At 41.5% G+C, this 16,214-nt stretch overlaps 1 protein-coding gene across 1 annotated transcript in view; it reads right to left on the bottom strand.

Moving 5' to 3' along the window:
- The window catches only part of LOC126998633 (uncharacterized), a 97,248-nt gene extending 81,509 nt beyond the window's left edge, over nucleotides 1–15,739 (bottom strand). The window contains exon 1 of the mRNA XM_050860591.1: nucleotides 15,422–15,739. The gene's annotated coding sequence lies outside the window, so the exon portion shown is untranslated. The remainder of the gene's footprint in view (nucleotides 1–15,421) is intronic.
- Nucleotides 15,740–16,214: the final 475 nt, after the last annotated feature.

The following is a 16,214-nucleotide window of genomic DNA, read 5'->3' as shown; positions in this document are numbered from 1 at the left end:
CATCTGGAAACTTCATATCTCATCTCTACTAAATCAGCTTCGAGGCTGGGCGTTCTGGCCAGCCTGCCAGTTCTTCTCCCCTGCACAGTTGCTGTCCATTTAGGCATTGTCCGCTTTTGTATGGAGTATGCATCCCATGTTTTGGGGTGGTCCACTCACACAGCCTCCTTGACAGTGGGAATCAGGTTTCTCGTTCATCAGGTCTCCTCATACTGATAGTCTTCTTCCTCTCGTTCCGCCATGTTGCCTCTTTTTATCTTCTATCGACATGAGGTTGACTGCCTTTGAAACTGCTAACTGCATGCTTCCTTTCAGGCTGCACAAGATTACTATGCTCATCTCTTATATTGTCCAAACCCCTTTGCAAGAGCCAGATCTTCACTTTCGTCCCTCTTTAGGCTTGAACATTTCTTCATCTGTTTCATCCTGCTCTATGATTTGAACTTCTTTTCCCGAAATTGACCTCTGATTTCGAACACTCCTTTAATCTCTGTTCTGGAGCAGTAAGTAGCGGGCTTTTTTTTTCTTTTTTTCATTACGCCCTTGCACTGTCTTAATAGCTGTAAAAAAAAAAGAATATATATATATATGTATATATATATATATATATATATATATATATATATATATATATATATAGATATATATATTTTTTTTTTACAACAAAGGAGACCGCTCAAGGGCACACAAAAAAGGAAACCATACTAAAAAAAGCTCGCTACTCGCTGCTCACAAAAAAGAATCATAAGAGATGGCCGAAAGAAAGGTCAATTTCGGGAGGAGAGGTGTCCTGATACCCTCCTTTTGAAAGAGCTCAAGTCGTAGGCAGGAGGAAATACAGATGAAGGAAGATTGTTCCAGAGTTTATCAGCGTTAGGGACGAAAGAGTGAAGATGCTAGCTGACTCTAACATAAGGGGTTTGGACAGTATAGGGAAGAGCATGAGTATAAAGTCGTGTGCAGCGGGGCCGCGGGAGGGGGGGGAGGCATGCAGTTAGCAAGTTCAGAAGAGCAGTCAGCGTGGAAATATCGACAGAAGAAAGAGAGGCAACATCGCGGCGGAATTTAAGAGGTAGAAGACTATCAGTAGGAGGAGGAGAGCTGATGAGACGAAGAGCCTTAGACTCCACTCTGTCCAGAAGAGCTGTGTGAGTGGAGCCTCTCCACACGTGAGATGCATGCTCAATACGAGGGCGGACAAGGCCCATGTATATGGACAGCAAATGCGTGGGGGAGAAGAACTGGCGGAAACGATACAGAACGCCTAACATCGAGGAAGCTGATGTAGGGAGAGTGGAGATATGAAGTTTCCAGTTGAGATTTTGAGTTAAGGATAGACCGAGGATGTTTAGTGTTGAAGACGGGGACAGCTGAGTGTTGTCGAAGAATAGGGGATAGGTGTTTGGAAGATTGTGTCGAGTTGATATGTTTAGAAATTGAGTTTTCGAGGCATTGAAGAACACAAGGTTCCTTCTGCCCCAATCGGAAATGATAGCAAGGTTTGAGGTTAAGCGTTCTGCAGCCTCCAGTCTGGAGTCGTGTACTTCCTGATGAGAGGGTCTTCTATTGAAAGAAGTTGAATAATGAAGAGTGGAGTCGTCGGCGTATGAGTGGACAGGACAGTTTGTTATGGAAAGAAGATCATTGATGAATAACAGGAAGAGAGTGGGTGATAGGACAGAGCCCTGTGGATCGCCACTGTTGATATGTTTAGGGGAAGAGCAGTGACCGTCTACCACCGCAGAGATAGAACGGCCGGAAAGGAAACTGGAGATAAAGGAACAGAGAGAGGGATAGAATCCGAAAGAGGGCAGTTTAGAAAGCAAAGACTGCTGCAAGACTCTATTGAAGGCTTTCGATATGTTTAGCGCAGCAGAGAAAGTTTCACCGAAACGGGTAAGAGAGGATGACCAAAAATCAGTTAAGAGAGCAAGAAGATCGCCAGTAGAACGCTCCTTGCGGAATCCATACTGGTGATCAGATAGAAGGTTAGAAGTAGAGAGCTATAGGGCGGTAGTTTGAGGGATTGGAACGGTCACCCTTCTTAGGCACAGGCTGTACAAAGGCATAGTTCCAACAGGAAGGAACGATAGATGTCGATAGGCAGAACCGAAAGAGTTTGACCAGGCAGGGTGTCAGCACAGAAGCACAGTTTTTAAGGACAATAGGAGGCACTCCATCAGGTCCATAAGCCTTCTGAGAGTTGAGGCCAGAGAGGGCATAGAAAACATCATTTGGAAGAATCTTATTAACAGGCATAAAGGAATCAGAGGGGGGATGAGTAGGAGGAATATGCCCAGAATCGTCCAGGGTGGAGTTCTTACATAAAGTTTGAGCGAAGAGTTCAGCCTTAGAGACAGATGAGACAATGAATTTTTCTTATTTAAACATCCTGTAATTAACTGGAATCCAACCTTTGTTCCTGATCTGAATATCATGGTAGAGACTTCAGGATGGTTGCAAATTACTCTACTTTACAAGACAAACAAATTACATTAAGACAGTCTTTGTCTAATGGCAACTGTTTAGGCTGTACAACTTGTTTAAGCAAAAATACGATGCAAATGGTATTTTCATGACAGCATGCATAACTATGACTGTTTTTATAGGTCAAATAGTTAACATTAGCCCAATGTTGTCTGAATATAAATTGTTTGGCTTGTATTTTAGAGTAATTTGCAACCATACTGATGTCTCTACCGTTATTTTCAGATCAGGACCAAAGGCTGGAAATTGATCAATTTTCGTATTTAAACATTCTGTAACTTTAAAACGAAGGCGTTAAACACAAATTGCCATAGATGAAAAAGTGTTTAGAGTTGCTTTTCCTATCACTTAACGTGTGGGGAATACTATTTTATACATACCAAGAAGCCGATGTATGAATTTTCACTGTATGTTAATGTGCAAGTATTTTTGGTTAAGCTCTACGGATAAAGTGTTGAGAACATTGCTGCAACCTATTACAAGTGAAAATTTTCAATGCGGACATATGCCCGACGAAACTTGTTTTCTAGAGCTAATTTGTGAGGGTGGCCCACGGACTATCCAAGGGCGCGCTGAGAGGCACATCACATCACATCACACCACACCACACCACACACACACACACACACAGTATCACCCTACATAGCTACACAGGGTGCACACACCCACTCATTACTTACACAGGCTAACACTGTTCATTGCATAACACAAACACACGCAGAGGCATTGCGTGGCACTTAATTAAGGACGGTGAAGCAGGGTCAGGTCAGTCTACTCAGCTGTATAATAAGGCACTTAATATAGGTTGATTTATATAGTGAAATGATTATATGAAAATAGTAGTTTTTTTTATATAGATATCTTAAAATGGTTTTAATACAAAATAGTCAACATATTGAAGTATTCATATATGACTTTTTTTCCAGATATGTTATTTTTTTGTGGCGTCAGGAAGGTTTTTCATCGCGGCGCGTGAAATGAGTCAGATTCGACGAATGTTCGTCGCGACTTCCGGTCGAGCTCGAGCGAAAACTACTGAAGCTAGGAAGGCGTGCTTGGTGGCAAATGAAAGCTCTTTTAATACAGATTAATAATCAGAAAAGAAAAATTATAAAACGTTAAATAAATAAAAAAAATTATAAGCAAAAGCGAAGAAATGTCTAAATAGCGGCAAAAGGGCCGAAAAACAGGCTATTTTGTGACGGCTCGACGACGAACTTAGAATCGAGCTATCAATAATTCCTTCGAGTTGGTCAAACTACTTTGCTAAGAGGAGCATTCTAGGGGCAATAGCAAGGGCACACTAGACAAAAACGGAAAAATGTTTGGAGTTCGTCAAAATCACTCTCGACAAGTTTATGTTTCGTGCTCTAGCGACGGAACTACTGGGAGTAGGGATATGTTATGCACCATTGTAGAAAGCACATTGGCAGGGCTAAATCATTTGTTAAATAGTTTTTTTTAAATTCTCAAAAAATGAGTGGGTTTCAAGGTTGGGAGCTCAAAAATACGTTTTTGCGTGTCGTTTTTTGCGAATTTATTCGATTTTCGCCCCTTTCGAGCCCTTGCATTTTGCCCTCGATTGATACCAATAACTTTTCTGTAGCTCCCAAAATAAGGGACTTATGGCGATTCGCACCAAAGCGGTTGATTTTTTTTAAAAATTCGCGGCCTAATGATAAGGGCGCCGCAAAATCAAAAGAGAAAGACGTCCATCACTTGAGATGTTTCTGATATATATATATATATATATATATATATATATATATATATATATATATATATATATATATATATATATATATATAAATATATATATATATATTTATTTTTTATTTTTTTACAGCAGAGGAGACAGCTCAGATGCAAAAAAAAAAAAAAAAAAAGGAAATAATGAAAAAAAAAAAAAAAACAGTCCGCTATCCGCTGCTATTCGCTCAGAGGAGTGGTCGAAAGATAAGTCAATTTCGGGAGGAGAGGTGTCCTGATACCCTCCTGTTGAAAGAGTTCAAGTCGTAAGCAGGATAAAATATAGATGAAGGAAGATTGTTCCAGAGTTTACCTGCGTGAGGGATGAAAGAGTGATGATTCTGGTTAACTCGTGCGTAGGGGATTTGGACAGTAAAGGGATGAACATGAGTAGAAAGTTGTGTGCAGCAAGACTGCGGGTAGGGGGGGAGGCATGCAGGTAGCAAGTTCAGAAGAGCAGTCAGCGTGAAAATGTCGATAAAAGATAGAAAGAGAAGCAACATGGCGGCGGAATTTAAGAGGTTGAAGAGTATCAGTAAGACGAGGAGAGCTGATGAGACGAAGAGCCTTAGACTCCACTCTGTCCAAGAGAGCTGTGTGAGTGGAGCCCCCGCCATACTTGAGATGCATACTCCATACGAGGGTGGACAATGCCTCTGTATATGGATGGCAACTGTGCGGGGGAGAAGTAGGGGTGTGGAGTCGGACATGAAAAATTTCGACTCCGACTTCGACTCTGACTCCAGGATATCTTAAAGTTGCTACTCCGACTCCAGGATATTTTAAGGTTTCTACTCCGACTCCAGGATATTTTAAGGTTGCTACTCCGACTCCAGGATATTTTAAGGTTGCTACTCCGACTCCAGGATATTTTAAGGTTTCTACTCCGACTCCAGGATATTTTAAGGTTTCTACTCCGACTCCAGGATATTTTAAGGTTGCTACTCCGACTCCAGGATATTTTAAGGTTTCTACTCCGACTCCAGGATATTTTAAGGTTGCTACTCCGACTCCAGGATATTTTAAGGTTGCTACTCCGACTCCAGGATATTTTAAGGTTTCTACTCCGTTCCAGGATATTTTAAGGTTGCTACTCCGACTCCAGGATATTTTAAGGTTGCTACTCCGTTCCAGGATATTTTAAGGTTGCTACTCCGACTCCAGGATATTTTAAGGTTGCTACTCCGACTCCAGGATATTTTAAGGTTGCTACTCTGACTCCAAGATATTTTAAGGTTGCTACTCCGACTCCAGGATATTTTAAGGTTGCTACTCTGACTCCAGGACATTTTAAGGTTGCTACTCCGACTCCAGGATATTTTAAGGTTGCTACTCTGACTCCAGGACATTTTAAGGTTGCTACTCCGACTCCAGGATATTTTAAGGTTGCTACTCCGACTCCAGGATATTTTAAGGTTGCGACTCCGACTCCAGGATATTTTAAGGTTGCTACTCCGACTCCAGGATATTTTAAGGTTGCTACTCCAACTCCAGGATATTTTAAGGTTGCTACTCCAACTCCAGGATATTTTAAGGTTGCGACTCCGACTCCAGGATATTTTAAGGTTGCTACTCCGACTCCAGGATATTTCAAGGTTGCTACTCCGACTCCAGGAAATTTTAAGTTTGCTACTCCGACTCCAGGATATTTTAAGGTTGCTACTCCGACTCCAGGATATTTCAAGGTTGCTACTCCGACTCCAGGAAATTTTAAGTTTGCTACTCCGACTCCAGGATATTTTAAGGTTGCTACTCCAACTCCAGGATATTTTAAGGTTGCTACTCCGACTCCAGGATATTTTAAGGTTGCGACTCCGACTCCAGGATATTTTAAGGTTGCTACTCCGACTCCAGGATATTTTAAGGTTGCTACTCCAACTCCAGGATATTTTAAGGTTGCTACTCCAACTCCAGGATATTTTAAGGTTGCGACTCCGACTCCAGGATATTTTAAGGTTGCTACTCCGACTCCAGGATATTTCAAGGTTGCTACTCCGACTCCAGGAAATTTTAAGTTTGCTACTCCGACTCCAGGATATTTTAAGGTTGCTACTCCGACTCCAGGATATTTTAAGGTTGCTACTCTGACTCCAGGATATTTTAAGGTTGCTACTTTGACTCCGACTCCAGGATATTTTAAGGTTGCTACTCCGACTCCAGGATATTTTAAGGTTGCTACTTTGACTCCGACTCCAGGATATTTTAAGGTTGCTACTCTGACTCCAGGATATTTTAAGGTTGCTACTTTGACTCCGACTCCAGGATATTTTAAGGTTGCTACTCCGACTCCAGGATATTTTAAGGTTGCTACTCTGACTCCAGGATATTTTAAGGTTGCTACTTTGACTCCGACTCCTACTCCGACTCCAGGATATTTTAAGGTTGCGACTCCGACTCCAGGATATTTTAAGGTTGCTACTCTGACTCCGACTCCTACTCCGACTCCAGGATGTTTTAAGGTTGCGACTCCGACTCCAGGATATTTTAAGGTTGCGACTCCGACTCCAGGATATTTTAAGGTTGCTACTCCGACTCCAGGATATTTTAAGGTTGCGATTCCGACTCCGACTCCGACTCCAGGGTATTTCAAGGTTGGGACTCCGACTCCGACTCCGACTAAACCCCCTCCCCCTCCCCCTCTTCCGCAGTACTGTGGTAGGAAAGTCAAACTCAGCCACACCACACCACATACCACATCCAGCCACACTACACAACTCATTACCCTCCGCCACACCAAACCACACATCACATCCAGCCACACTACACCTCACATTACACCCAGCCACACGACATAAGACATCATAATTATTTTCAAGCCATACCACACCATACCACACCCAGCCTCACCACACCTAACACCACACCACTCTACACTCAGCCCCCAAGACTACACATCACACCATACATCACATCCAGTTACTTAACACCTCATGGCTCACACCATACCCAACCACATCACACCTCACACCACATAGCATGTTAATATGATAAAGACTTCTTTTTAGAAACTATCACATTTATTCAATTTAATCGCCATGCATCGGCTGACGTTGGTTGAAAGTGTTTTCCTGGTGTCTGTGTGATGTGATGGAACTTGGAACTGAAAATTACTCAACATACAGTAGTAAAGAAAAAAAATGAATGTTAACATGATACAAACTTCTTTTTAGAAACTGCCACATTTATTCATTTTAATCTCCATGCATCGGCTGACGTTGGTGGAAAGTGTTTTCTGGTGTTTGTGTGATGTATTGAAACAGAAAGTTACCCAACAAACACTGGTAGCACGTGGTGGAGTGTTATAGTAGGATATCAATGTATTATTATTATTTAATATCACCACGAATTAGGCATACAATTGTCAATGGAAAAAACCCACGACAGATAGATCACGCCACCTTATAGGAATGTCGTCCGTCAGTGTTTACCGTCTCAGTTTTGTATACTTCGCACTCCGATGGTGCGCGGAGGTCACCTTGACATACGTGACCAATTGTAACAATTATTTTCCAACCTGTAACTCATCACTCCTTCACGAGAGTCCGACTGACACACAACGACAGTCACTCTCGCTCCTACGTTTCTTGTACATAAAGGCTACGAATATAATTCGCCTTAAGGAAGCTGAAGTCTTAATCAACACCCTTTAAACGCCCCCCGACAAGCCCGTTACATTTGGTTGGCAGCGGTCACCCCGCGCCTGTGCCTTCGCTACCTCGTTCTCCTCCAAGCCACGAGAACTCACCAACAAACTCCGGGGACAGGCGTACAAGGGAAGGAGTCAACGCACCTGCCGTCCGCGGCACCGCACCTGCCGTCCGCGGCAACGCACCAGCCGTCCGCGGCATCTCACAAGGCGCCAGCTACAAGCAACTCTACAGGCGTCCAGCCTACAAGCCTCGAGCACACCAGCTACAAGCAACTCTACAGGCGTCCAGCCTACAAGCCTCGAGCACACCAGCTACAAGCAACTCTACAGGCGTCCAGCCTACAAGCCCCGAGCACACCCACAGCCAAAGAGACTATATACGAAGAGATAGTGGTATGTAGTAATTCCTCGGCGTGCGGAAGTAGCGCCATCTATTGCAGCCCACCAAAAACGTCACTTTTCAGGGGTAGCTTAACTATTTTTGAAGTACCTGCCACAGCACCCTATCCAGCCTTCACTTATTTTTTTTCATTGTAACATGATTTACTAATGGGGTAAAGAAAAATATATTTGTTCTTATGTTTTATTAGGTATTATCTACACTATATCAATTTGTTTTTTTAGGAAAAATATGATGTTGAAAGCATTTGCTAATATATATATATATATATATATATATATATATATATATATATATATATATATATATATATATATATATATATATATATATATATATATATGTGTGTGTGTGTGTGTGTAGCAAACATATCCAGTGCTTTAAATACAAGCAAAGCATACAACATTCTATGCATGCTAAATTACTATAATGCCTTTGCAACTGTGGTAACCTGGATGTCACACTGGTCCTGTGTCCCAGGGTAATGGGATCCCTAACACCACAGGCTCGATCATGGGCTAATGTTACAGAGATGAGCACCGAGGCCACGTGCTGCTACAGCGTATGCCCCCAGACTTACCTTTACCTTTTGCAAAATGCTCTTAGCTGAGTAAAAATATCATACTAACTGTACAAGTGCCAGATAATGGCAAGCATTGCATACTGCTTGACAGGGCAGAGAACAAAAGCTTCTAAGCATTACAACTGAAATAAACAATGGGAGACACTCAAAGCTTGTTAACTGAACATGACCCAATTTATAACAGGCAAAACCAACAATGGTGCGTTATATACAATGAAAACTGTATAAAAATGTTGCAAGGCACATCAATATAAGAGCAAAGCATCATAAAACATGCTGAAATACATGATGGAGGACATTAAGAAGGTAACACATGAGTTGTCTTAAATGGAATGCAATAACTTGGTGGTCCTGGGAGACAGGCGAGCCTGGAGGTGAAAATGGAATGTAGGACACGGTATGATCTCACAAGCTCTGACCTTGGTGTCAGGGTCATGAAGATATTAAGCTCAGCAGGCACAACTATGCAGCAGAGGCACATATGATAAAAGCAAATGAGACAAAATAAGGCAACTCATAGTGTAAGAAAATAGCAGGAAAGTTATGCTGCAGTATGTGACACACCAAATTACAGGGCAGAGAGTGATATGTATTTCATAGGCTACATCAGTAAACATGTAGCATTTATTGCAGGAAGCACACATTAAAGTTGGATGTAATAAAATATATGTTTTATGCACACATTAAAGTTGGATGTAATAAAATATATGTTTTTTGCACACATTAAAGTTGGATGTAATAAAATCATTTGATATGAAACTCCTTGAACTGGCCAACCAAACCTCCCCCCCCCCCCCCATTCAAAAAAGCATTATTTTTCACAAGGTTTATGAGGCATTAGTCAAGAATATCAACTGCCATTACATTTTGTAAATCATACCTATGTGATTATGTATATCATATAAAGCAGAAAAACATTGCATGCTGTAATACAAACAAGATTACTCCTGGAAGCCACATTAATGATGCCAGACACGTGATGATAGACACTTAGTGTGATGAAATTACATGCTGTATTTCACATTATGAAACCAAGCCAAGTGTCACTGCAGGACATATTAAGTAAGGCAGACACCAAAAGCTTGTTACCTGAACAAGATTAAACATAACAGGCAAAATCCACAATAAAGCATTGCATACTGTTGGGTAGGGAAGAGAACAAATGCTTCCAAGCATTACACCTGAAATAAACAATGGCAGATATTCAAAGCTTGTGAGCTGAACAAGATCTGATTTATCATAGGCAAAACCAACAATGGTGCATTACATGCGATATCTGGCAGGGGATTCCTTGTATTACAATTGGAAAGTGGCAGACACCTAAAGCTTTTTAACTGAACAAGATCTGATTTATAACAGGCAAAACCAACAATGGTGCATTACGTGTGATATCTAGCAGGGAAGATAAATGATTCCTTGCATTACAACTGGAAAGTGGCAGACACCCAAAGCTTGTTAATTGAACAAGATCTGATTTATAACAAGCAAGCCCAACAATGGTGCATTACTTGCAATATTTGGCAAAGTATATGGAAAAAAATTCTTGGCGTAACAAGAGTAATACTAAATAATGGCAAATCCCATGAAGTTTCTCTTCTTTTGACAAAGCCTGTGCTCTTTGCTGCAGGGCTGTCAGAGTCTGTTTGCTCCAGCCAACATGTACTGAAATACCCCTGAGTCATGATTGAAGTGTTGAAACTGAAGACAAGTGAAATACTGTGCTCAGAAATCTATTAGCATTTGGACTTTGATAGTATAAGGCCAGAGCAAACCTCCTCTTGTAACCCATATCTCCTACTAGGCTTAGATCTTGGCATCTTGCAGCATGTTGAACCTGACCTCAGAAAAAATCCATCCCTATTGGATCTAAAAAATTGCTGGCTCTGGGCAAAAACTGCCCAGGAGTTGTAACAGCCTGGGCTTTGAGCTGCCTTGCCTCCCGGTGCAGACGACAGACTGTTGTGTGCAGCAATTTTCACTTTTCATGTCTGAAAATACATGAAAAAATATTTAATCACAATTAATCACAATTCTAAATAATAAAATATGTGCATGTAATTGCATTATTTTCAGTGCTATAAGGACAGTGAATCTAAGCATTGACATTATGTCTGCACGCCAGCATCGATGGAAGGCTTCACTTAGATTGCCTGACAAGAGTAATATTTTCAGGAGAGATGGGGGAGAGGATACAACTGGAGACTCTTGACAGATATAATGTCAAGATCTACAAGCACCCATTTACCATATATATCTTTGATGTTCAGTCCATACTAAAACATTTGTCAATGTGTTGCCACACTAAAAATATAAAAATTCCCTGTTTCTGCAATGTTAGCCATACCTAAGCCCTGCTAAACCATCCAAGTGAATCAAGAATGAGTTCCGGGCGGCAGCATGAGCCAATACTAAATGGCACCACTATAAAAAAAAAAGCCTGCATCATGACGGGCCTGGGCCGATCGCCAGGCGCCTGAAGAAAACCTACCGGCGCTATAGGCAGGTGGGAAAAAAAAAAAAAAAAAAAAAAAAATCACATCAGAAGAATGGACAAAGGTTTGTTAGTGGCACTTCAAGGTTATGCTACCTCTTCAAAGATTGGCCAGTGATGGTTTAAAGTGGAACAGGATAAACAAGAAACAGGTAGATATCTGTGGACACTACTGTTACTATCAAATGCCAGCCTATGGCAAAATTTGATCCTATGCTATCAAAAACATAAGACCCATATGCTGATCACTCGACTAATCGTAACGGTACTACACCCATAGAAACATAATAAAGAGTTTAAATATATCATTCAAAATTTCAACCTTTTTACATTTTTTTTTTTAGATATGAAGCCTACTGGTGTAACAGTTGAATATTGAACTCAATTTGTATGCAGAGATGTGAGGTATGTTATTAAGCAGTAATGTTTCCAACACATTAGTTGTGATTAAAGCAACATGGAATAGTAACTAAAGAGGATAAATTATCACTGAGAACAAGAGGTTCCTTACTATATTGTGGTGAGCTTGATGGCCGAGTCGAGTTTCCACCAACCCCATCAAGTTCACACCTGTTGAGAGGCAATTTTTTAATCAAAGTGAAAAATGGATGCAAATGGTCACTAAAACTAGTTATTATACTTGGTGTCACAAATTTGGGCAAAGAATTTAGGGAAGGACTCCTGGACTTGGCGTCACTGATGAGGTAAATGATCTCGTGCACTCATTGGGCTATAATATATACATTGTTATAATGTGTATTATTGTCTTGTTACTATATATTACCTACTGATAATGGAAATACATGTCAGGATTAATCATCAAATACAAGGAAAAAAGAATCATGTATGGAAATTGTGAACTTTTAAGTTCATGTAACAAACAAAGTTTATTATACACAAAAAGGTTGGATACTTCAGATGTAAAAGATTTTTGGATATAACATCACCCCCTTCCTCCATATTGGTTCTTTAAAGCAAGGGTTGACTACAGCTAATTATTATTTGCGGCAGGTTACACGACACTTTTTTTAGTGCAAACCATCTGGAGATCAATGATCATTATAAGGAATACTTCTCATGAGTAGCTACTAAAACTTGACAACCTAGAAGGATGCACCATCAGACTGTAAAGGATAGATATATGATAAGACATAGCTACATTGGTGGATCCAAAGGGGGGCCCAGGCCCCCCCAATGTTCCTGAGTGATACAGGAAAACTAGCTCAAAAGCGCGCTGCGGCTAAAACAATGCTTTGGCACAAAGTCCAGGCCGTTATACCCATTGATTTAGGTCACTTCACCAGTTTTTCAAGACCAGGACTGCCTAGAATGGCTAATCGGTAATGCTAATGCTCCTTCCACCCGCAAAAAGTCTGACGTCCTCCCAAAAACTCATTTCCTGGATCTACACCCAAAGACATACCGTAACATGGTTCAGTGATCATGGACAAAAAAAAAATATTAAGACAATCAATATCTAATCATTTCAGGATACATAAATCAGCATCCATATGAAGGAATTCTACAACTTAAAAGTGATGTTGAGCAGGGCATGTGTTAAGTGACTTACACAGTCTATTTTGTGAAGTCATAATTAGATTAATAACACAACAATCAACAAACACTAGATGAAGTATTCATACCAAAATCAGTACATGGAGCTGGTGCACTGCAATGGGAAGCACATTCCTGCAGCTCACCAAGAGGGTTGAATGATGCCATGTATTTCAGGGGGGTGGCTAAATGTCTTCACCCTTGGCCTCTTTCTTGGCCTCTCCCCCTTCAGCTGCCACATTCTCTTGGATGATATCGGACGTGTTCGGATCTGTTGGGATGTGGTTGTGTTAGATGTGGAATAACATACGACAGTGGAACATGGAAGGAAAGAGTATGTCCACACGGTAAAATACAGAGATGAGGATTGCACTACATTAGTTGAGTGATTACAAGATGTAAATTGAAATTCTTTGGATACTGAAAGGATGTACGGGGACAACTGGGTGAGAAGGGAGAGAGTGGAAAATTTTTGTTATATAGCTAGATACACCAATGAAGACTTAGGACATACACATTCAGAAAGACCACAATTTTGGCTGCTAGACAGAAAAACACTAGATGTCAAAGTGCCAGGACATTGAAGGAAGTAATAATAAGAAAAGCAATAATAATTAATGAGTGTAAATATATTTCTGATATTTTTGTTTATCTTAATGCTAGTATTGGAATTTTCAAACACTAAGAATATAATAAATAAATATTGATAAATTAATTAAAATAAATACATTAATTGTACTAATACTACCACTAACAATATTAACAGCACTGCATCTAATAGACTGAGCAATAAACTGAGTCTGATATGTAACCATAATTAAACTGTCTCTGTCTGGGTGTTATGTGAAGCTTGCTCCATGCACCATGATAGGAATGGCATATATGCATGCAGGTTGCTGAGATGCTTACAGTCACCAGCCACTTGTAGATATGGCACCAAAATGTGTTGGAAGCATTGGCCAACTTCCATTTATTTAACTATTATTTTCTTTAAACAAAGGAGACAGCTCAAGAGCAACAAAGCGTACTAGAAAAAAAAGCCCCACTACTCGCCACTCCCAAACAGACAAAAGTAGAGTCTTGATAAACTCTTCTTGAAGGTCAAATTATAGGCAGGAGGAAATGCGGACAATGGAAGGCTGTTCCAGTTTATCAGTTTAAGGGATGAAAGAGTGGAGATATGCTGGTTAACTTTTGCATAAGATGTTTGGCAAGATAGAACATGCAGTAATTGACTTAAATTAGAAAAGTATAGATTTAGGAGGGAAATGGGCAGGCATTGGTTTAGTAATAGGGTGGTGGGGGAATGGAATAGACTCAGCAATCACATAGTGAGTGCAGGGACGATAGCTTGTTTTAAGAGTAGACTGGATAGCTACATGGACGAGGCTTACAGGTGGTAATGGGGAGGAATCTGGAGCTGCCGTGTGTAGGCCATTCGGCCTCTTGCCGCGGGAGGAGGGGAGGCATGCAGTTAGCAAGTTCAGAACAACTGTCAGCGTGAAAATGATTAGAATTTCCACATTATCATTATTTATATATATCACTTACCCCCGGCTGGCATCCTTCCGTAATAAATGTAGCTTCACACCAGGCTGTGTCCTCTTTATCACCACAAAGGGACATGATTTGAGGCTCCGGCTGGTAAACGTGGCGGCCGCGGCGGTGTTATGATTTTTGAACGAGGCAGCGTTGCCATCGGAGCAGAGAAAGATATTGCTGCGAATAGCGTTATAATAAACAGTATAAGGTAGACCGAGATAATATTATATTCACCCACTCTTTCCCCCTACAAACCAATGACTCAATGTATATATATCATCATTACTGATGGAAGTCAGCGTGCGTGCTAAAACAATGAGTTTGGAAGAAAAAACATGATCACATAGTTTTAAAGAACGGCAGTAGGGCTACAATTCCTTGTTTCATTCTAGTACGTATACAGAAAGGTTAAACACATAAAACACATCTAACCACACATGCAGAGAAAGTAATATAATTGCGGTATAATAATTATATAACAATAATAGCATTACTCATGACATGCAGTCAGGCTATATCTACCTAGTAAATATATACAGTATATACAGTTCCTACTGTTCATTTTAATATTTATCTACCTTTATTTTTTTTTTTTTTAAATGGGAAATAACCAGACTGAAGAAAAAAAGTAGCAACATTTGCTGCTTGATCCCATGTAGCAACACTGCTGATGGGTACTGGGGGTTAGGGGTGGTTCTGGAGGGGGGGAGGCGCCTGGATGTAAACAAAGCTGCTCCTGCGCCATCTGTTGCAACCGACATACACCAACACCCGCCCACGGTCTCCCATAGAGGCCCCCTCTCCTGTTCTATAGTCTCCTTGCCCACAGCCTACAAGCCCCGAGCACACCCACAGGTCTAGGCAGCCGAAAGCGAGGGCCACAATCTACAAGCCGCTCCCCCGCTTCAAGCCAGCACTGCTACGAACACTGCAAGCCACTCCACGATACGGCAGAAGTATTCACACCAGCAAGGAGGAGGCACGCCCCGCTGACCTTGGGACTCCCCACATGCCCCTCGCTCCACAGCTGGCGGCAACACCGCCGCTGCCGGGAGCATCGGCCCAAACCTCTTCCGGAATCCGGCAAACAGTCAGCAAGGGTACCCGCGGACATCTCCCGGTGACTGCAAGCTGTTCCCACTACCGTTTCCTGCCAGGCGTCTTCTCAAGAGGTTACACACCCAAGTCGTCTTATCTGCCACCGCCGCCCATCTCTTACTATAACAAGAACGACGCGGCCATCATACGTCTGGTGGCAGTGTACCGGCACCCTTTCCTCTCAATTTGCTGGGTCAGCAGTTTTTCAACCTCCATAGCGAGTCCTCCAATGTCAGCCCATCCCTCACCTCTCACCGCCGCTGTGGCCGCGGCCGAGGTTTCCTGACGCGCCTACAACGACTGCACGTACCCCAGGGCATCACAAGCCGTCGCCCTCTCCGACTACATTAGCTGATTAATCTTGGTATTTGTGGATATTCCCTTCTTGTCCAAATATACCGACTCGGCTTATTTTCATTATTGTCCGTGCAGAGGCACGATTTTTTTTTATTTTCGTGTTCCTAACACTGTTAATCAGTCATAATTGTGAGAGTAACGTTCATTCGCATACGATATTGATTCTTTCTTATTGTTTACTAGCGAGTATATTGAGTATAGTGTGAGTTCCCTGATCAAAGTTAATCTTCATTAGTGTGCCCTGCCTCAGTTTTCTTTTCACCGCTCAAGAGAAAACGTGAGCTTCAATGGTATACCCACTTAA

Source organism: Eriocheir sinensis, chromosome 2, assembly GCF_024679095.1.
Source record: "Eriocheir sinensis breed Jianghai 21 chromosome 2, ASM2467909v1, whole genome shotgun sequence".
Taxonomy (NCBI): domain Eukaryota; kingdom Metazoa; phylum Arthropoda; class Malacostraca; order Decapoda; family Varunidae; genus Eriocheir; species Eriocheir sinensis.
The sequence above is the reverse complement of the archived record's forward strand: the minus strand, read 5'-3'. Positions and strand labels throughout refer to the sequence as shown.